Here is a 22,455-nt window from a genome sequence, read left to right on the forward strand (position 1 = left end):
CATGGATTGTCACCAAAGTGATACAACGTTAGGGTTTTTAATAGTAACACACCTTCTTTAAAAGTTGCTCACCCTCTCCTTTCTATTGTTGGTCTTATATCACACATCATGCATGGTGGAGAAGATAAGTGAGTGAAGGTCTCTTCAACAGTGCCCTGAAACTGGCTGCTAGGAGATATACAAGAAGGTTCTGGGGTTGGTTCTCACCAATCCATCTTGCTCCTCCTCCTGTGAGGAAACACTGGACCCCCCCTTGTTCAATGCTTCCTCGTAGAACCATGGCCACGTTCCAGAATTCAGCATGTTTGGCAGGGTGCAGGAGTCAAAATGTGAACCTTAATTCTGCCGGTCCATGGAACAAGTCGGTGTTCCAATGCCATCCCTATAAGAATATTATCCTCATCCCCCTCCCCCAGTTTTCTCTCTTGTAGGCTCATATTGGGGTATGGTCCCATGGCAACCGACAGCCCTCTGGTACCTTGCCATCCTTACTGTGTAAGCCTCGACAACAAGTGTCAGCGGGCAAGCCCAATCGTGTCCTCACCCAACGTTTGTACACGTACACATTTGGCTACATAATAACAGTGACTGCACTTCAAAGTAATTCATTTTACATGAAGTTTTTCAGTGCAGTTCTAAATCCAAGTGTTTATTCATTTTCCTTTCATCGGGAGCCACTAGATAGCGAGGAGCGCTAACCCCTGCTTAATACTTCTTTCTCCGTCCATAAGCAAGGGGATGCTGTGGCCAATTTTATCGGTCGAGATCAACCAATTTAGCGTAGGCCGAGGTTCAAATCTAGTCTCTGTGGCTCAACTCCACACTGCGCAGTGCATTTACCAAGGGAGAATAGGAGGAGCTTAAAGATAAAAGTTTTTAATTAGTGTTGAAATACAGCCAAGGGATAAACCATCTGTTCGTGACATCTCTTGCTCATCAATCACTGGAATTTGTTTTTTTTTTCAGTTACCCTGAGGTCTGGAAACTATTTCAGTGTGAGGTCTGCAACTCCCCTTGACTATGGAAAGGATTGTTTCCTACTATAAAAGTTAAGACATCCTACTGGGCTGCTTATCTCAAACGAGCTTGTCATCGGGCATTAAAGATTTGAAAAGTCAAAAATTCTGCTTTCAGATTCTGACAACACAAGGCACCGCTCAGTCTAGTCATATCAAAATGGCAGCGTAAAATAAATGAAGGTATTAGAGGCTTTCTCAAGGCGACCGGGCAGGTAGGCCCCACTAATTATTTGCACTTGCAACTCAAATACCAATAGGCCTTCTAATTCAACACAGAACATTCACCATGTTATTTGAAAATATCTATGGAAACAAAATGTCACCACTCCTTCCTGATCAGATGGAATTGTCAGCAGAATGTTTTTACAGTCTCAGCCACCTCACTATTTGTAGTAGTCCTGTGCACTCACCCACTATCAGGAGAGATCCGTAGTTTTTTAATACCGTGAGACCCCGGAGAGCAAACGGATGAATGGATTTCACCATTACAAAGGGCCTTCCCTTTCTTTCCGCTGTTGAGAAATCCCATTTTCTCACATGGAATACAATGTCCTCAAGGACCACTAATGCGCTGTGAGGCTGTGGTAGACCCAAGAACGTAAGGAAATATAGAACAAGAAGAGGTGATTTGCCCCATCAAGCCTATTCCATCAATACTCCATGCAGAATTCCCTCTTATCTTGGGAGTCTAACCAACCCATTAAAACCTCCTGAGGAAAGTTTCTTCTTGCCATCTCCTCTCCGCAGGTAAATCAAGTAAAACTCCAGACTACCCCATCTAAACTTGTGTTCACCATTATATATCCTGCACCGGTAGCTCTCCTTGGTATGGTCCTTCCATGGTCCCAGCAGTTCAAGGGCCTTCCGTACTTCTCCATATAACGTGCAGCCTCGCTACTAACCAGATGTTCATCTAACCCCTTTTTTCTAATGGGGTTTATATTGCTGATCCACTTTAGGAAGGAGATCGCAATGCCAGTTTAGGTGGAGGGTGCTGCGGAAACTGCCCGAGGGTGGGGTAGGTTACTCAGCAGCCAGAACAATAGAAAAACAACAAGTGGGCTCTATCTAGCCAGCCTGTTGGCTTGGGGAAAACATGGCCTCCTTTGGCTCCAACATCAATCAAGTATATGTTCATGTTGCTTTACTGCAACGTCGGTGGCAGGGTTGTTATCAATGAAGCTTGGTAAAATAGAGAGGATGCTCTGAGGTTGTGAAAGGCGCTATATAAATACAATTCTTCCTTTCTTTTTTCTCTACACCGTCCCCACCACTTAAACGTCCATGTTTAAAACAGGCAGTCGCTTATATCGGCTAAAAAGCGATAACCATTATCCGTTTGCATTAATGTCAATTTCAAAGTTGTTGTTTGTAATGTCTTAAGTGCTCCGTGTATTTCGGGCAGAAACAGCTGTGTTTACTCACTAGGACTCCTCAATCACTCAAGAGAAATAGGAGTGCATCGGCTTTAATCCCAAACCGGATTTTTTTTAAATTATGATATAAAAACTGCTGGTTTTATTTTCCTGGTCTAAATGTATTTTTTATTTAATCTTGATACCCTCCAAGAAAAACAAAAAGTAATTCTTTCACCAATAAAAGTCCAAGCACTTAACAGCAACTTTCAAGTCAACCTAGAAAGCTCTGGCAGCTGACTTTAAACGTCCTTCCGGTATCCTAATTTCATGTTGCTTACACACATCATGATACTCTGCTGTATTAGTGCTGTAATGAGTGAAATACTCTTAAGAAACATGACAAAGATTTTATGGTTCTGTACAGAAATTCAATCAATTTATTCTGGCCAAAATAATCTTATTTAATGCAATGTTGTTTAAAACAATCGCTTGTAGCTGGCTTGTATTTATTGGTCGAGGAATTCTACGCTGACAATTTCAGGATGATTAATGAAGGCACCTTTTTCTCAGTTATAAGGACTTCCAATAGGCATTGTGTTGGTAAATCTTCTGGTTTCAGTATATACACTAGGAGGGTACTATCGTAGTGCTACCCCGTTATACCAGCCATCGCATATAGTGAGCAAATCGCGTCTGCACGAACACGCCCGCTGTAAACAGTGGGGACTGGATTACTGGGTTCATTGATGCAGCATTAACTGTTATAGCTATGAGCCTAATCCACATATCCATGACTGTGGGGATAAGCTTTCCTTGTCATCTCAAATCTTGCTTAAGGTTTATTACTTTTTTTTACTTGCATACATGAGGGAGAAGGGAATAGATGGAAACAGGGTCAGGGTAGGAAGAAGTTATTAAGAGTGGGAGGAGGTTTATATGGAGTACAAACACCGGCGTAGACTAGTTGGGCCGAAAGGCCTGTTCCTGTGCTGTAAATTCTAGGTAATTCTATGTAATTCTATGTAACGCTTGCATCCTTTAGTTTTGTGCTCACAGTCGAAGTTAGATAACCTGCTTCCATCTACATTGCCCAGAACTTCTCTGCATTTAAAACTCTGAATTGTGTCTCCTGATCTCAGCCAGACTGTCTGGGGCTGTGGATTTGGGGGTAGGGGTGCAGGAGGGGGAGGAAGTGAAGTGTAGTGAAGTGAATACCAGGAGATGCCTCCAAGAGAAAAAATCTGATCTAAAATTGTATCCGTTTGGGAAAAGGGTCATGCCAAAGTGCTCTTATGCCTCTTTAAGTAGTGTTGTAAACACCTGCTTTGTTCCGATAAAAGATACACACCTGAGACATCGTATCCTATCCTTTCTCTTTACAGATGCTGTGTATTTCCACCATTTTCTGCTTTTACTTTTAATATATAAAGAACACACTAGTCCCACTACAACTCACAAACCACGAAAATCTTCCCCCTTAGAAAGTGGTGGAAACATAACTTCTCAAATGGAGTAGGGGGAGGGGGGAGGGGCTGAAGGGGTGGGGGGGAGTTTGCGGAGCAGGATTTTTTTTAAGTGCGGACGCTTTGCTGAGAACTGTAGCAACTGAAAACAAAAGTGGAAACATCGCAGACTTCCTAGAATAAGGTGGGAGTCGACACTTTATTTATGAACTTCAAAGAGCTGGGTATTAAGGCCGTGTCCCTCACAGCTATAGAGGGAGTGAATTTATGGGTGGTGCGCAGTACACTGGCGCTGTTAATGGGAACAGAGCTGCAATTGTGCAGCTGCTGTAAACTGTATTGATTTATTGCAGTGTTTATTTCATTCAAGGAGTAAACTCATCCAGCGACATAATCTCTCAAATGAAGACCTGAGGCATTAACCCTTCGACTGCAGCATCCATGTTCAGCTTTGCAATGTTACCACGATAAAAGCTCTGTCAGTCTCTTCCTGCTTCAAATTGTTTAAGGAACATACGGTGCTTGGAAGGCTTTTCCCCCACGCCCCCCTCTAATTTCTCTCCTTAATGCATCGACTCATGCTGGGGGCATAGGCCCTCCAATACCTCTTCCGAGTAGCCATTATTTATGTGCGAGACCTAACCACGAGTAGAGGTAAACTAAGGGCACATCACGGCCCAGCATGATCTGTCCTCAGCAGATATACAGGCAGGTGTGACTTCCATCTCAAATGCCTGGTGGTGCCCTAACCCAGAGGGTGTGAATCCCAACTGTAGTGCCCCTACTGTTCTCCTGGCTACGATCAGTTAACTCAGCACGGAATTGAACTGGTCTTTGGTTTCTGGTCTTCATGGCTGTTGGTTTTCTTTCCACGTTGGGCAGTGCATTTGCAATGGAGCCATCCGGGGGAGTTCACCCCAAAAAGCTTTCGTATTCCAAAACGAAGTAACTTCATAATATTTTTAGTTTTGATGCAAAAGGGGTTAGAGAGATCTTAACAGGGCACCCGGCTCTACTCCACTCCGAACCAAACTTGGTGCAGTGGACCTCTTCCACCTGCACTCCAATCTCCGACTTCAAATGGAGAAGAATGAGTTGTGCAATAAAACGGTGTTGCTTACTTCAGCAGAACAGAAGATCTTTTAATCCAGATACAAACGCCTAGCTCAAATGGCTCGGGTTTCAGCAGACTAACACAGGAATGTTCCACACACGCTGTTGATGCAGCTGACTTTCTGGGCTGGAAACAGTCAGGTTTCCCTCAGACTCTATTCTCCGATGCAAAGCTTCAGCTCCACGAGCTTGAGCAATGAGGCTGATCCCTGGCGTTGGAGGGGTGAACTATGAGGAATGACTGGATAATCTAGGCCTCTTCAGCTTTGATAAGATATGTCTTAGAGAGCACCACGTAGAGCTTTACAAGATACTTAACGGGATAGAGAAAGTAAACCCTGATAATGGGATAAAGTAAACCCCGAGTAATACTTTCAGATAAACCAAGGTAGTTGACACACGAGGCAGGTCCACAGTTGCGAGGAGCAAGCTTATGATAAGAGTCCAGGATGTATTTCTTTGCACGGACAGTGATAAACAGCTGGAATGGGTCACCATGAATGGTGGTTGAGGCTTGGACACTGGACTAAGCTTAAGAAACAGCTGGAAGCTGTAATGGGAAGAGGGTAAAGTGGGCATTCTGGAAGGATGAGATCAAACTAGCCGAAGGATTGTCTTCATCCGAAGTGATGTTGTGATGTGGGACTGTTCTGGGCCTGCTCCCAAATCCCTGAACTTGTAGTCCCATGATAAGATTTAACAATGAGAAGAGCCATACGATCAAAATGGAAAAGCTAGATTTTGTCTGATTTGAGGCAAAGTATGAATCTGAGATGAATAGATTAATTTGAGGAAAATCACAGGTTGGTGTACAGGAAGAATTCAGGCCAAACGTACACTCGTTGGGGCAGATCTTGACTTTGTGTGAGAGTGTAAAACGGGCGATAGCAAGTTGGCAGCCCGTTTTACATCTCTCCCCATTTTTATTTCCTTTGACTTCAATGGAAATGAAAATCGGGAGAGATGTAAAACAGGCTGCCAATTCACTATCGCCCATTTTATACTATCGCCCAAAGTCAAGATCTGCCTCAATGGCTCTGAAATCCCATGGGAAATCTCCCACTCTCCCACTGTAACTTTGACAAAAGAACAGGATTAAGCTGGATAGCTCTTTTTCGGCCGCCACGAACACGATGGGCCAAATGGCCTCCTTCTGTGCCGTAACTTTCTATGATTCACAATTTCCTGGGGAACTCAGGCAGTCTCTTGGGAATGATACACCTGAAAGAAACCTGTGGAATTTCAGGGCCGATGCTTAAGTCCAGAAGGCCGGTTCAAAGCAATAACTTGCGCTTCCTTAGCTAGGTTTATGACCGAATAACTGTGCGTGACTTCCCAGCATACCTTGCACGAGAAAGAGGTGAAAGTTCAATGGACACAACGTCTGCACTCACCAGTTCGCAATTTTCCGCCTATTCACTTTAACAGAGGGGAAGTCGTGGACTGGCAAAAACTTCAGCAGAATTCCTACCCCTTGCTATTCAAATGTTTATTGGCTTTCCCAATGTGCGAATCATTCAGTAGAATGAGCGTTCAGACTCTCAATTCAGTTTGGATTCCTCAAAATTTAAATAATCGAAGTGTGAATTTCGTAGAAGAAAAATTGTTCATTATTTGTATCAAAATTGGAAACGTCAGTATAAAGAACACATTTACAACTTTGCTACAATGCATTGAGCATAGAACCTGAGATGTTTTCAGCTTAGACGGTCATTCGACCCATTGTGACTGTCAGTTCTTTGCAAGAGCAATCCTAAACTAATCCCATTGTTCTCCCCATAGCCCTGTACCTTCCTCTACTTCAAATATGTATCCAACTTTCCTTTAAAAGATGCGATGGTATTTACCTCAACTACTTCCTGTGGCAAAACATCCTATACCTGAACAACTCTGCATAAAGTAATTTTTCCTAAGTTCTCTCCTCGCACTCTTAGTGACAATTTTAAATCGATGATCCCTCATCACTGATTCCCCAACCAGAGGAAATAGTCTTTCCCTAATCACCCTATCAAAACCCTTCATAATTTTAAAAACCTCTTATTAAATTTCCTCTTAGCCTTTTCTGCTCCAGTGGAAATAGTCCCAGTATCTCGAGTCTCCTCATAACTGCAGCTTTCCATCCCTGGCATCATCGTGCTGAACAGAGGGAGTCTTCCTGCAGAGAGTAGCCTCTCCGATGGACAGCATCTTCCTGGATCATGAGGGAACATGGATAGATCAGTCCCCGCTGGAGGCCCCTAATTGATTGGATAGACGTGTCCTCATCACTCACCAGAGGGAAGTTGGGCAGATGTCACAGGCACCACAGCCAGAGAAAATGGAAAAGGAAGCAAAAGTACCAGACTGGACACTAGCTCACGAAAAAGAAATGACACAAACCTTTGATGTGGCTTCCAAAATGACACAGGGCTCGTACAGAAAGGACACAAACTGTGGAAAAATTTGACATTTTTGTGGTGGGGGGTGGGGGAAGAAAGGAAACAAACCATCTGAATTCAATCTTGCAGGACATCGAAATTTCAACTAATAAAGGGTTTGTTTTGCCTGTTAAGCTCGGCCCTGCTGTGCTGATTGTGATCTCAGTAGAACAGAAGTGGCCTCTGCCATAGTGATGCTTCAAGTTTGAATTCTTTTGCAGTAAAACAATATCATAATTGTAGCATCCTTCTCCCCGAGGGAACAATGCTGCAAATGGAGAATAAAGCTCACTGTGCAGAGTGCTAGCTGTCCAGTAGGGGGCACTCTCTTCCCTCTTATGACTTAGCAGGATGCTGCACTGGAGCATCAGATCACAGGTACCAATTCGTAGTAAAATAACTATTGGAAATGGACGTTGGCTCTATTTAGAGCTGGAGACTTCTGAAGTGTGAAGATCCAGCACAAATTTTTAAAAAGGCTTCAATACATTTTTGCTGAAGTAATGCATTCTGATGTAAAACTGGTTTGAGATCTTGTTGCAGGAACCCAGGACGTCAGAATATAGCTTGCATATTATAAACAAGGACAGGCACTGCATTGTTGCAAAGACATCCACCTCCTACACAATACGGTTTGTGGGACAAAGTAAATGCACGTCACAACAAGATTGTCACCATTGTAACTTTCTACACAGGTAGCTGACTTAACTCAAAACATTTAAAATCTAACCCTATCAGGATACCCTTCTATTCCTTTCTCCCTCATGTGCTTATCTAGCTTCCCCTTAAATGCATCTATGCCATTTGCCTCAACTACTCCTTGTAGTAGCACATTCCACATACTAACCGCTCTTTGGGTAACGAAGTTTCTTCTGAATTTCCTATTGGATTTATTAGCGACTATTTTATATTTATGACCTCTAGTTTTGGGGCGGGCGGGAGGAGAGGGGAAGGGAGGAGGTGGAAAATACATCAGGGAGGTGCATGCATCCTGCCATTTGAGTCTGCAAAGGAAAAGACCACGTACACATGGGGCAGGGAACTTGACGGCACCTGACGCATGAACTAAGTGCATGCACAGCAAAATGCAGCTGCTGGAAGAGTACCTTCAGTTCAGCGCCGCTAATCAACCAGATCCAACATGAATGCAAATGTTTAATCGCAGCTTCTTCGTATGAATCGGTTCTCTTGTAAGCCCACCCAAAGTCTGAAGCCATTGCATTGTTCTAGAGCAGAGGCGGCCTCTGGCCTCCTTGTTTTGGACTAAACTGGAAACTAGCACGCATTCTATAACGTTAGTGACCCGTGGACACCAGTGTCCGTATCCTACGATTCTCTTGTGACTCAGAGTTTTCCGAGCAGGGAGCCTGTAGCAACCTCTGATGTCATCCCACTGGAGTTGGTCCGAATGTACTGGGCATGTTTTTCATGGAAACATAGAATCATTGAAAGTTACGGCACAGAAGGAGGCCATTTGGCCCACCGTGTCCATGCCAGCCGAGAAAGAGCTATCCAGCTTAATCCCACTTTTCAGCACTTGGTCCGTAGACCTGTAGGTTACGGCACTTCAAGTGCACATCCAAGTACTTTTTAAATGAGTTGAGGGTTTCTGCCTCTACCACCCTTTCAGGCAGTGAATTTCAGGCAGTGAATTCCAGACCCCCACCACCCTCTGGGTGAAAAAAATTCTCCTCAGCTCCCGTCTAATCCTTCTACCAATTACTTTAAATCTATGCACCCTGATCACAGACCCCTCTGCTAAGGGAAATAGGTCCTCCCTATCCACTCTATCGAAGCCTGTCATACATAATTTTATATACTTCAATTAAATCTCCCCTCAGCCTCCTTTGTTCCAAAGAAAACAACCCCCCACAGCCTATCCAATCTTTTCTCATAGCTAAAATTCTCCAACCCTGGCAACCACCTAACCACCTCCCCTTGACATTCAACGGCATTACCATCGCCGAATCCCCCACCATCAACATCCTGGAGGTCACCATTGACCAGAAACTTAACTGGACCAGCCATATAAATACTGTGGCTACGAGAGCAGGTCAGAGGCTGGGTATTCTGCAGCGAGTGACTCTCCTCCTGACTCCTCAAAGCCTTTCCACCATCTACAAGGCACAAGTCAGGAGTGTGATCGAATGCTGTCCATTTGCCTGGATGAGTGCAGCTCCAACAACACTCAAGAAGCTCGACACCATCCAGGACAAAGCAGCCCGCTTGATTAGCACCCCATCCACCAGCTTAAACATTCACTTCCTTCATCACTGGCGCACTGTGGCTGCAGTGTGGATGCACTGCAGCAACTCGCCAAGGCTTCTTCGACAGCACCTCCCAAACCCGCGACCTCTACCACCTAGAAGGACAAGGGCAGCAGGCACATGGGAACACCACCACCTGTACGTTCCCCTCCAAGTCACACACCATCCCGACTTGGAAATATATCACCGTTCCTTCATCGTCGCTGGGTCAAAATCCTGGAACTCCCTTCCTAACAGCACTGTGGGAGAACCTTCACCAAACGGACTGCAACGGTTCAAGAAGGCGGCTCATCACCACCTTCTCAAGGGCAATTAGGGATGGGCAATAAATGCTGGCCTTGCCAGCGACGCCCACATCCCATGAACGAATAAAAAAAAAATCCTCGTAAATCTCCTCTTTACCCTCTCTAGTGCAATCACATCTTTCCTGTAATATGGTGACCAGAACTGTATGCAGCACTTAAGCAGTGGCCTAACCAATGTTTTATACAGTTCCAGCATAACCTCCCTGCTCTTATATTCTGTGTCTCGGCTAATAAAGAAAATTATCCCGTATGCCTTTTTAACCACCTTATCTACCTGTCCTGCTACCTTCAGGGATCTGTGGACATACATTCCAAGGTCCCTTTGTTCCTCTACACCTCTCAGTATCCTCCCATTTATTGTGTACTCCCTTGCCTTGTTTGCCCTCCCCAAATGCATTATCTCACACTTCTCTGGATTGAATTCCATTTGCCACTTTTCTGTCCACCTGACCAAGCCATTGATATCTTCCTGCAGTCTACAGCTTTCCTCCTCACTATCAACCACACGGCAAATTTTTGTATCACCTGTAAACTTCTTGATCAAGCCCCCCATATTCAAGTCAAAATCATTAATATATACCACAAAAAGCAAGGGACCTAGTACTGAGCCATGCGGAACCCCATTGGAAACAGCCTTCCAGTCGCAAAAACACCCGTCAACCATTACCCTTTGCTTGCTGCCACTGAGCCAATTTTGGATCCAACTAGCCACTTTCCCTCGGATCCCATGGGCTTTTACATTTTTGACCAGTCTGCCATGTGGGACCTTGTCAAAAGCCTTGCTAAAATCCATGTATAATACATCAAACGCGTTACCTTCATCGACCCTCCTTGTTACCCGCTCAAAAAATTCAATCAAGTTAGTCACGACCTTCCCTTAACAAATCCATGCTGACTGTCCTTGATTAACCCGTGCCTTTCTAAATGACGATTTATCCTGTCCCTCAGAAATCGATTCCAATAATTTGCCCACCACCGATGTTAGACTGACTGGCCTATAATTACTCAGTCTATCTCTTTTTATCAGCAATCAGAGCAGCTTCAGTGAGCAAAGAGATAAAGGCCTGTGCAAGCAGGGTCAACAGAGATGCCAAGTGCTCGCAAACCACAGGCTTGGCTCGCACCTTAATGCCGAGAAGGGTGTATCTGCAAACTTACTTTATTTTATATATATATTTTTAAAAAAGCAATGGGGTTTTATTTCAATTATCTTCCCTCTCCAACTGGGACAGCAGCTGAGATGCTACAGTTGGCCTCAGCACTGCTGAAGGAGAAAGAAAATGAGAATCAAAGAATGGTACAGCACAGCAGGGGGCCATTCTGCCCATCGTACCTGTGCTGGCTCTTTGAAAGAGCTATCCAATTAGTCCCACTCCTCCTGCTCTTTCCCCATAGCCCTGCAAATGTTTCATTTTCAAGTATATATCCAATTACCTTTTGAAAGTTACTGTTGAATCTGCTTCCACCACCCTTTCAGGCAGTACATTCCAGATCATAACAAATCGCTGTGTAAAAAAATTCTCCTCATCTCCCCTCTGGTTCTTTTGCCAGTTATCTTGAACTGGGGCTGAGGGAACCAAAAAGTATATATTGCAAATCCACCAAACTCCAATCAAGTCTACATGGCGGTAGCTCCCATTTTACAAGATTTGGAATAAACTCTACTGCATCAACTGGTCTGCAGAGATGCACTGACATTATCACCCATCCCCATTACAGAGGCCTTATGAAAAACTTAAATGTGTCGTCTTGTCTTGAAACCTATTAACCAGGAGCCTAAAATGTTTCACTAACCTCCCTCCTACATTGGGGAAGAAACCCTGGTTTTACCTCAGTGGCTGGGATGGTGTGTGTGTGCAGGGGTCGCCAACTCTAGTTGGACGTATTCCTGGAGATTTCATCACTTGGCCTCCCACCTCCAACCGTCCCGCCCAATCAGCTATTTTCCCCATCTCCAATATTTTTTATAACTAATAAAAGAAAGCGATAAAAGAAAATGAAAAAAAAAACACACGATTCTTTTTCTTGTCCCTACGATTTTTCTCCTGGGTTGATTGCAACAGTGCCCAATTCCTGGAGCATCCAGGGCAATCCTGGCTGGTTGGCAACCTTATGCGTGTGTTGAAATGTAAAAGGCTGCGAATGACTTCTCCAGACCTTAAGTACAAGGCCCTTGCGTTGTACTGTGCCGCACATTTTACCGGTCAGCTTTTTTTTTTCCGACCTCCTTAAACTTTGATGATCAACTTCCTGATCAAAAAAAAAGAAAGGGTGGGGGAAAAAAATTGGGAAATTAGGTTTCATCGCCGAAGCGTTTCCACCGCAGCCCAGCGAGCACGGTTAACGTTTCTGCCCCTTTTGATGTCTGCTGACCTGGTTAATAATTAATGGCTTTCAGTGAAGGGCTAAAAGCACCTCCATCAAGGCTATCCCTCTGGTGCAGAGGCTTGCCTGAAAAACAGGGTTGGAGGGAGAAACTATTCCCTTCAGGCCACCCAATGTTTCTGTTTTCCCAAACCCTGGTTCTGAAGGAAGGCCTCAAGTCTTTAATTTTCAAGCTGTCACAGTTTGTATTACCTGCCTTTAATTATAGAATTGTTTCTTGCAGGTGCATTAAACATGGAAAGAGAAACGTGGGCCATTAACTCTTTCAGTGCCACAGATTACACGTTGACTACCTGACTCAGGGTTGAGGGGCTGGATGGCAGGGTGTAGTTTGTGCTCCTTTATATTACTCCTGATAATACAATTTGCCCATAAAACAATTGAAATGATCCAGCAATTCAAATTAAGAACATAAAATAACAGAAAAGTGGGTGTTTAGCAATCGTAAAAATTCCAAATGATCAGATACATAAAAACACATGGAAGTTATAACATGGAAGCAGGCCATTCGGCTCAACCAGTCCGTGTCAGCGTTCACCCCCTATGCAAGTAAACAGTCCAAATCACCCGTTTCCCTATCCCATCAACCCCTTTTCTTTCATCCATCTATCCAATCCCCTCTTGAATGTTAACGTGGGCTCTGAATTTACTTGGACGTTCTGTCACTATGCCAACGTACCTTTGATGAAAACACCGTCTACACGTGTAAATTGCAGCGCAGTGGCAGAACAAAATTCTTGGCCATAGTGTCTCTCAACCACCAACCCTGGAGTTGAAATCCACAGCCGTGCAACTCTGTGTAAAGAACTTTCTCCTGCCCTCTGTTAAAAAGAAAGACCTGCATTTATATAGCGCCTTTCATGACCTCCAAAGTGCTTTGTCTCCATTGAAGTACTTTTGAGGTACAGTCACTGTTGTAATGTAGGGAATTCTCAATTGAATTGAGCGACTTCAAATTAAGCGTAAACTACCCATTTCCCACATCAGTCTGAGAGCACTGCATCTTCATGGCATAGAGCGTAAAGTATACCAACTGATTAGGATGGTATTTATCTCCCACAATTAACTCACAAAGATGTTCCCTACCTCAGCCGAGCTGTCTTTGGTGGGATTATTTCCACGGAGCAGAGATGCTCTAATGAAACAAATGAGGAAAGGCGACAACCCAGCACGGCTTTAGTTCCTTGTATGGAGGGCAGTAAAGTGACCTGCTCCCTGCCATGCTTTTCCTAATCCCTCGCCTTGCTAAAACGGCACGTGTTAGTAGTCCAGCGTGAGTCACATTTCCCCTCCCTACAGGAAGCCTGGGTTCTTCACTGCGTAGAGAAATAAGCACTTTTATATCGCAAGAGACCCATGACTGCACCGCCAGACCTCCCAAGTGTTGGGACTTGCAAGCCAAATGTAAGCCCACTGGGATTCGGTAAGAACGGCTGCCAAGCCGACCTATTTCTAGTGGGTCATTCAGGTCACCAGCCTTAGCGAGTCGTGGCAGTTTTACAATGGGCTTCCAGCCAGCTGTGTGTGACCTGCGGTTGGGGAACCCGGTTACTAGTGCCTACATGAGTGAAATTCTTTTTCCTGTATCTGGAAAGAACAGTAAGTCGGGATCCTGCCACCCTCCTCTGAGATGAGTGACCAATCCGTTACCAGTGTTTGAAGAGATGGCTTTCAAAATCCAGTGGAATTTCCAAAACTAGGAATGTTTAAGCTCCAGTGTCAATGTGCGAACATCCAGAATTCCCTAACACTTCAGTAGTGACCTCCCTAGTTTTTATCCCTTCCTCAGAAACCATTGCTCGATTATACAGATCATCAGAGGCAATGCGATCTTCATGGAAAGTTTCTGGCAAACCTTCATTGTTTATTCTTAAACATGTTATGCAAAACCTTGAATTGTTTTGAAAACTGCCACTTACCAATAAAGTGACCGTGACTCAGAGGGTAGCGCTCTCACCTCTGAGTCAGGGGTTGTGGGTTCAAGTCCCACTCCAGAGACTTGAGCACAAAATCTAAGCTGACACCCTAGTGCAATACTGAGGGAGGGCTGCAATGTTGGAGATGCTGTCTTTCAGATGAGACATTAAACCGAGGCTCTGTCTGCCCTCTCAGGTGTTCGCAAAAGATCCCATGGCACTATTTCAAAGAAGAGCAGGGGGGCTCTTCCTGGTGTCCTGGCCAATTTTTATCCCTCAACCATCACTAAAATCTCATTTTCTCATTGCTGTTTGCGAGATCTTGCTATGTGCAATTTCGCTGCCATGTTTCCTACAGTGACTACACTTCAAAAGGATTTTACTGGCTGTAAAGCTTTGGGACATCCTGAGGTCATGAAAGGCGCTATATAAATGCAAGTTCTTTTAATGTGAAAAAAAAGTACACAGCCTTCCCCCCTCCCCGGACAAAAAGGATTGGCCAAACGCTTTTCCTGAAGAAAGTGCCCCTTTAAAAATTTGCAGTTGTTACAGGAGAGTTTTTGATCTGCGCTGTTTGAGAGCATTAAGGAACATTTGACATTTAAAGAGCTAGTACACAGTGGCGATACCATACACAATGTACGGTTTTTCATTTCCACTTATTCCTTTTGTTCCTTTCTCCGGTTTCATTATTTGCACGACCTCAAAAAAGTTAAATAGGGGGCATTACGTTGGAAGCAAATTACAGCGCAAGTTAGTATTTCTATAGTGCAGAATAAATTGCTACCACCTGCAGCCCACTTGCCACACTTCCTGCTGAGTGTTACCTTCACAATAGTTTATCACTACTCAAATATATAGAAAAGAAATAGGAGAAAAGTAAGATTACTTCAGAACGCCATGGTTCTCTGTTTTACCGCACTCACAACTTTTACGTCTGCTGAAGTGACAGACACCAGAGTGAGACAAACATATCTGTGTCACCGCTACCTGGGAACCAGGGCCCGGTTACAGATGGCTGATAGCGTGCTTGAAATTATTATTATTGAATTTTGTCAATGATCCCACCTCTCGCAATCCTTTTAAATACTGGGATCCCTGCTGCTTAAACAGGAAATCTGAATGCCTCCACACTATTCTCTGCACGTTTCTTTCCTCCAGTTTCCTCTCTTTCCCTTCTGGTACGTTCCATGGATGCTGACAGACTTCCACTACCTCAACCCAAGGGGCGATTCTTAATGTGTGAGCTTGGATATTGAATGTCTATTCAACTGTTGGGGCATCGCAGCCGTCTGCCCTCTCGGGTGGACGCAAATAGTGATCCTGTTCTCACCTGAAGTCCACATGCAAGTGCTTTCTAGGGAGGTGTGTGGGGATTGGGGGTGGGGGTGTAATCGCATATCGGATAATGGATCAGGAATGGGGCCTTGGCTGATTTTTTTCCCTCCTTCCCTAGTGCCCCAAATGATATCAACTAATTCGGCATTGAACTTGAGACCTTCTGGTCTGTATGACATGTATGCCACACCTTTAACCATTAGACCACAGAAGAAGCTACATATTTAGACCAGTCCTGGTCTATTATCTTGCTTCCCCTACCCTTATGTCATTTCCCTGCATCATCCGCCATTATGGGCCGAGAGTATGGGCAGGAAACACGTTCTCAAGTTTCTGTCGGTTTTCTGTTTAACCGTCCTTTTGGAGATGAATGGCAGCAACATAGTGAGGCTCTCCCTCTGCTCTTCCTTCCCACTGTGGACGGACTGGGCCTCTGCTGGAGGCTTCTCCATGGTGGCATGGCACGCCTGTATAATTGTATCCCACTGCTCTCTGTGGCAGGCATATCAAGGTGACATAACACTGCACCACCATCTATGTAACTCTTGAAGATAGAATCTTTTGAGAGGAAAAAAAAACTAGGCCCAGGTTTCTTGGATCAGATTGTGAGAGCTTGACTTGTTCCAACCCATGCAGGATGGTTGTTTCCATAGTTAATGAATGTTGGTTTGCAGCTATTTTCCAAACATACACTGTACTAGAAATACATTGACGTGTGACTGACCACTAGATCATGTTCCTGTGATTGTTCACTAGACATTTTTCAATTAACATTGAGAAACAGAAATCTACCACAAACGTTGATTCACTGAGAAATGAAGGAATCACCATTGCAAGAGGGAGGCTGTTGTGAGACAGCCTGAGCTGCCAATCTATAATCCATGGTGGTGCCGGGCATTAAAATAAATGGAAGTCGATCCCCTCTCCCCCTCCACCCCACCACCAAATAATCACAATAAAAGGGTCTTTGTTGTCAGGGCTTGCAAGCCAGATATTGTTGATTATTAATAGGACAGTTCCGGGAGGAGAAGGGTGGGGGGGGGGAAGGGGCTGTTAAAAAAAAGTCAGAATGGCCATCATGTACCTGTCTGCTACTGTCTTCACAGTGAGCAGTTTGTAAATCCATTTCAAAAAGATAACACCCAGAACCCACCTTTGAAATGCTTCAAGAGCATCTTTCATTGTAAAAGTGACAGCAAACCTGTGGTTCCTCTGAGTTTCAGTACTTTGACTGGCCTAAGTTTATGCACAAACATGTCTGGCTTGCTGTCCAGAAGCCTATGCTCTATGTAGTGCTCTGTAGTGTTTTTGGCATGCAATCAGGAAATTCAAGGCAATAATGTGCCTTTAAGTTTTGAACTTTAGTGAGAAGTGCTTTAAATCCCACTGATGGTGAAACCCAGGGGTTTGAAGCTGTCTGAAGTGCAAATACAATGATTATATACAATTAAAGGAGCGGTGTCGTCAAACGGTGAAGGGTTTTGGAACACTGTGTTTGTAAACAGACATGTGTGATGATTCAATCACATCTTATCAAGTTAATTTTTAACTAAAAATATAAAAACTTGATTGTAGATGATCAAAGTGTTGGTGGAGTGAGCCTGTCGAACATTTCCTGCAAGTGCGGCAACATCAGCCCTTTAACACCTCCCACTCCAACAGACCTCTAATTTACTAAGCTGGGAATAAAGTCTCTAACCCGCTCCAATTTTCCTCCCTTTTCTCCTCCCTCCTCCCCCCCCCTCCCCCCGCCTCTCCTGAAAGCCCTGCCTCATGCCGAGATACAATTCAGTACATCACTCAAGCAATTTTTGAAGTGTAGCGAGCGTGGGGAGGCTATTCAACTATGGGAGAAGAATCACAACCGAGCCCAATCCTGTCCTCAGCCAAGACTTCAGACCGTGAATTAAGCCCGGGGCAGTCCTGGTCTAAATGATTTCGTATTACATCACATGGTTCATTTGCTCACTGATGGGGAGAGGGAGATCAATCTCAATAGCCTGTTTCACATTTTGATCTGTCAATGGTTGGGTTAAAATATCCATTTGCTGATGGCCCCTGCTTTACAGTTGGGTTAGAAAACAAGAGATCACTGGCTTCACTGATAGCATTCTCACCTCTAAGTCAGAAGGTTGTGGGTTCAAGCCTTAACTCCAGCACCTGAGCACATAATCTAGGCTGACACTTCAGTGCAGTACCGAGGGAGTGCTGCACTGTCGGAGGTGCTGTCCTTTAGATGAGACGTTAAACCGAGATTCCATCTGCCTGCTCTGGTGGATGTAGAAAAATCCCGTGGCACTATTCAAAGAAAATTAGGGAATTCCCCCAGTGTCCCAGTCAGTATTCCTTCCTTGTCCAGCATCACCAATGAGGATTAACTAGCCATTCATCTTATGGCTGTACATGGGAGCTTGCTGTGTCCAAAATTGGTGTTGAGTTTCCCTATGTAACAACACTCCATACCATTCAAAATAATTCATTGCATGTGAAGTGCTCAGGTCCTATGTAAATGCAAGTCCTAAACTTGACTAATGACACGGACAGTGTAAAGCTAGTTTAATGACTGCAGTGCTACCAGGCAGGGGTTGGAGCAATAATCAGCCTCTTTTAAAACTGAACTTTAAAATCCCTGTTTTGAAGAAGCTGAGGAGAATAGGGAAAAGAGTTTCAGAGAAAACAAAATGTTTGTCAATTTATGGCAATAGTTTCTGGCTGTTTCTGGGCATGTGTGGATTATTTTTTTTAATTGGTCAGTCATCTTAAGCCCTGATGCCGAACCAAGCCTTGCCTGCCTCCTCAGCCAAACAGGTTTTCAGCTGGGCATGCCCCCCCCGATCCAGACCCTGTTTCCCCCCCCCCCCCCCCCGATCTACTCCCCTCCGCCCCACCTCGATCCACTCCCTCTTCCCCACACACCCAGAACGACATAAAATGGAGCCTGAACCAGTCACGCCGTATTGTTCTCTAATATCTATAAGCTTTTACCAGAGATTCCTGGGTTCATCCACATCAGGATCGTGCTTTCATAAATGCAAAGAGCAAGCCAGATTCTGAAGCCATCGAGTAGGGTTTATTATGGAACCGTTCAGACATGTACAAACAGGTCATTTGTTTTAAAACAAAAATTAAAATCAAAACTGAAGGTGTATGTTTCACTCCAAAGGAGTAAGACTTGACAAGCCTACAATTATGCAGCAATTTTAACTTGGTGCCTTTGTGTGAAGTACACCTTCGCTGCTGGTTATTAAAAAATTGGGTGTTTGAAGAGATTATTAAAAGATTGATGTGATGTTGCTGGCAGTGATGGGAGGCTGGACTGAATTCCCTTTCTATATTCATAGGATCTGCGGGCAGCCATTTTGCAAGAATCCCCAATTGGGAAAGACTACCAGTGAAATTTTCCAGCCAAGGCCTCCCGATCATGGAGAGATTTTATCCAGCGGGACAAGGAAGATCCCAGGTTTGATCCACGGTCCGTCGGGTTTGCTGAACCCAGCCCCGTGGCTGTAGGGGATTCTACAATTGGCTTCAGTGCCCTTGGGTTGGGGGTTGCAGGTTGCTCCTGCTCCTGATTGCAATTCAGTGCCCCTCCCAGTCCCAGCTGAAAGTGTGGATGTTGGGACAGGACAGGATCGGGCTTCAGCTTTGATTCTCTCCCCCCCCACCCCCACGCCAGATATCCCGCTGACACTCACTGCCTGGACTCTCAGATGAAAAGTGGACACTTGGGTGAAGTACGTGATTGTATCTGGTGTACGTGAAACCCTGGAGTCAACAAGGGGAGCATAAAAATAAAATCAGCAAGAAAGGGGACGAGATTTTTTTTTAAAAAGAGGTTTTCTAGTTTGCATTTTAATGTCCAACTCCTGAGGTATGAGATATTGCCAATTGTTCATTCTGCCATGGCTAACTAACCTGCTCGTATTAGAGTTGAGTCATGAGAGAAAACAGGAACTACTGTTCCTTTCACAATGAGACATATGTCATTTCTTCCTTGTCCCCTTGTGATTCATCACTACGACAGTGTGTGTGTGTGTTGCTCTCCCCGTCTTCTCTCTCCGGCAAGGAGACAGCCTGGGACTTCAAAGCGCCGCTCCGAGAGACACTTCAGGGCACCTCCTGCCATCCCACGAGATGAAAGGGAGCCAACAGAAACTGTTTATGCAGCAAGCTGGGGCTGGGAGCAAGGCTTGCTGAGACGTGACTGGGCTGAGGCACTGGAAGCTGGAGGAGGAGGAGAGGGGCGAAGAGGCAAGCAGCCGGCAGCCTGCTCAATGAGAAGGATCTAGAAGGTGGTTTTTCTTTAAAAGAAAAAGAGGCTGTAGTCCTTTCTCTGGGCCTACATATGGCTGCAGCTGGTGGGGGGAATCGGAAAGCCCTCATTGGCTTTTATTAATCTTTCAACAATTATGGTGAATTTAGTAAACAGGAAAAAAAAATCCTAAAGGGATTTTTTTTGTTGTTGTTATTAAAAGAAAAATGCAACACTACATCAAAAGAAACATTTAATAAGGGGGATAATGCTCAGACGAACTGGGCCTATTAGTTTAAAGAAATTAAAAGTGAATAAGCCCGATAGATTTTGAAGTGCTAACTAAACTCCAGAATTGCTTGGTGCACTGATAATGAAATTCAAATTTATTCCATATTCCTTCATAGAGAAAAAATAATTTTATCTCCCTCTCTCTCTCTCTTCCCTGCCCCCCTCCAAAAAAAGACTATTTCCATATCTGTCAACATTGAGGGACTGTTAAGACACTGAGCAGAAGCAAAGCCAATGGGGGTCAATTTTAACCTAACTCATCGGGCGGGAAACCCACGGGATCGGGCGGACCGCTAGTTTTACTCCCCGCCCAGTATTACTCTCTATTGACTTCAACGGAGAATAAATTCGAGTGGGATGTAAAACCAGCGTTGCTCCCAATCCCGTCAGTTTTCCGCCGGACAGGTTAGTTTAAAATTGCCCCCAGTGGCAACTCATAGAAGTCATCAAAAAGTGGGGCTCGTCTGCTACTTTGAGGCACAGAGAGTCAGTGGAGCTTGGTGAGGGTGGGTGATGGGGGTATGGACGTGGGCAGTGATGTTTTCAATAAGTTGTAGAGTTAGTGGAAGGAGAGTGGAAGAGCTTTCAAGTCTTGAGGTGATAAAGGTATCAATAAGGGTTTTGGCAGCAGAGGAGGAGAGTTGAGGAGGGCAGCGTTTCAAAAGGTAGGAATGCACAGATCTGCTGTATTGATCAGATACAGGAGAGGAATCTGAACTTCACACCTTTGGGTTTAGCCTGAGATGGCAGCCAGGCTGGAGGTGCACAAATGTTAGCAGGAGCCGGAGAGGATTGCATCAATTTTTCTGACATTTAGTTGGAGGAAGTTTTGTCTTAACTGGGCCCTAAATTTTGAACAGGGATTTGGAGAGCAGACTGACAAGACTGGAGTCAATGGAGGAGGCAGAGGGGTAGAGCCAGGTGATGTTAGCCTGCACGTAGAAACTGATCTCGGCCTTCCAAATGACGCCACCCCGGGGTGGCATATAAATGGTGAAGAGGAAGAGGACAAGGCTGAGACCCCTGTGTACACTCTATGAAAAATGTGAGTGATAAAAGATTACGGATTGACCTTGCTGGCTTGAAACAAATGCTGAAGAGAAAGGAAATCTCTAAAATTAAATGGGTGGATTCAAGCCATCAACTGTCGGATTGTTTTACTAAAAGAAATACATGCACAAAGAAATTATTAGGGGTCCTGGAGAAGGGTCGCCTCACAATGTAATGCTTTGAATAGTATAAGTTGTACAGAGTATGGAAGTTTTTGATTTTTGTATTGTATAAGGTTTAATTTTTTTATATTTAAAGAGAGAAAGAAGGGAATCTGTTAATTGTATTCATATGATTTATATCAATTGTATTCAGGTGGTGCGTATCAATTGGGGACACTATTGTATCCATTTATATGAGAGCTTATCTCGGGTGTGGTGTGGGTAATGTGGATCTCTGTGAATAAAGGGATGGAAGCAACTGAAGACTAGGCGCTCGTAATCTATCCTTCACCAGCTGGCTATCCAATTTATTACATGGATGGGACCCCTGTGTACACTGTACATGGTCATATGGTTCAAACTCCGAGAACATCGGAGGGAAATCGTACCTCGACGATTTAAACTTGCTTTCTGCCGTTTTCCACAATGGCCACTAGGCTTTCAAGTTTTTTTTTGTTCAAAAAAAAAATCGTAGTTTCCAGCCTCCACCTTTAGGGCAACCATTCTCTGCTACCATGTAATAAATCATTAACACCCTGGTGTACAGTAGAAGTAGCAATACAGATATGAGAGGAGAAGCCATTGGAGGGAAGGAGGCACCAATGAAGGGGATTCAAGAAGTCGGTGTGGAATCCTGAGAGAGTAGTGCCACAGATGTGCTCTGTGGAGGAGAGACGCTCGAGGAGTTTGGAGCAGTAATGGTGTTTAAGGTAGAAGAGAGGAACAGGGGAGATGATGGGTCTGGTGACAGTCATACAGGATGGTGTTTGTGACTTTGGCCAGTCTCAGTTCTGGAGGGGGAGTTGGTGGATTCCTGACTGGGAAGGTCTCAAGTAGGGAATGGTGGGAGCATAATTACGAGGTAATCACTCATTTCAGGAGTTTAGAAAGAAACAGCAGGTTGGAGACTGGGCATAGTTGGAGAAAAAGACGGAGGGGGTTGGTGATGGTTGTTTTGAAGGACTTGGGGTCTGTGCCAGTAGACATGTACAGATTGCAAGAATCTGTTTCATATTTTGTGTCAAATAATATTCTATCACTTCATCTATTGTGGATGTCTGAACTGCCTCGAGTATCTTTCAGTAGCTCACACCAGATTCACTGCACTTCTTCGAAAACC

At 44.5% G+C, this 22,455-nt stretch overlaps 1 protein-coding gene and 1 long non-coding RNA gene across 10 annotated transcripts in view; one reads left to right on the forward strand and one right to left on the reverse strand.

Moving 5' to 3' along the window:
* LOC137342055 (uncharacterized) overlaps positions 1-7,504 on the forward strand; it is a 51,360-nt gene extending 43,856 nt beyond the window's left edge. For 4 of the 6 annotated variants that reach the window (XR_010967193.1, XR_010967189.1, XR_010967195.1 and 1 more), the window contains one exon: positions 967-2,540. This is a non-coding gene — a long non-coding RNA (uncharacterized lncRNA). Of the gene's footprint in view, positions 1-966; positions 2,541-7,009 lie in introns of those variants that run through there. The other 2 variants (XR_010967190.1, XR_010967194.1) reach the window with 2 other exon arrangements.
* The window catches only part of znrf3 (zinc and ring finger 3), a 228,316-nt gene that overhangs the window by 58,754 nt on the left and 147,107 nt on the right, over positions 1-22,455 (reverse strand). The window lies entirely within an intron of this gene.

Source organism: Heptranchias perlo, chromosome 25 (assembly GCF_035084215.1).
Source record: "Heptranchias perlo isolate sHepPer1 chromosome 25, sHepPer1.hap1, whole genome shotgun sequence".
Taxonomy (NCBI): domain Eukaryota; kingdom Metazoa; phylum Chordata; class Chondrichthyes; order Hexanchiformes; family Hexanchidae; genus Heptranchias; species Heptranchias perlo.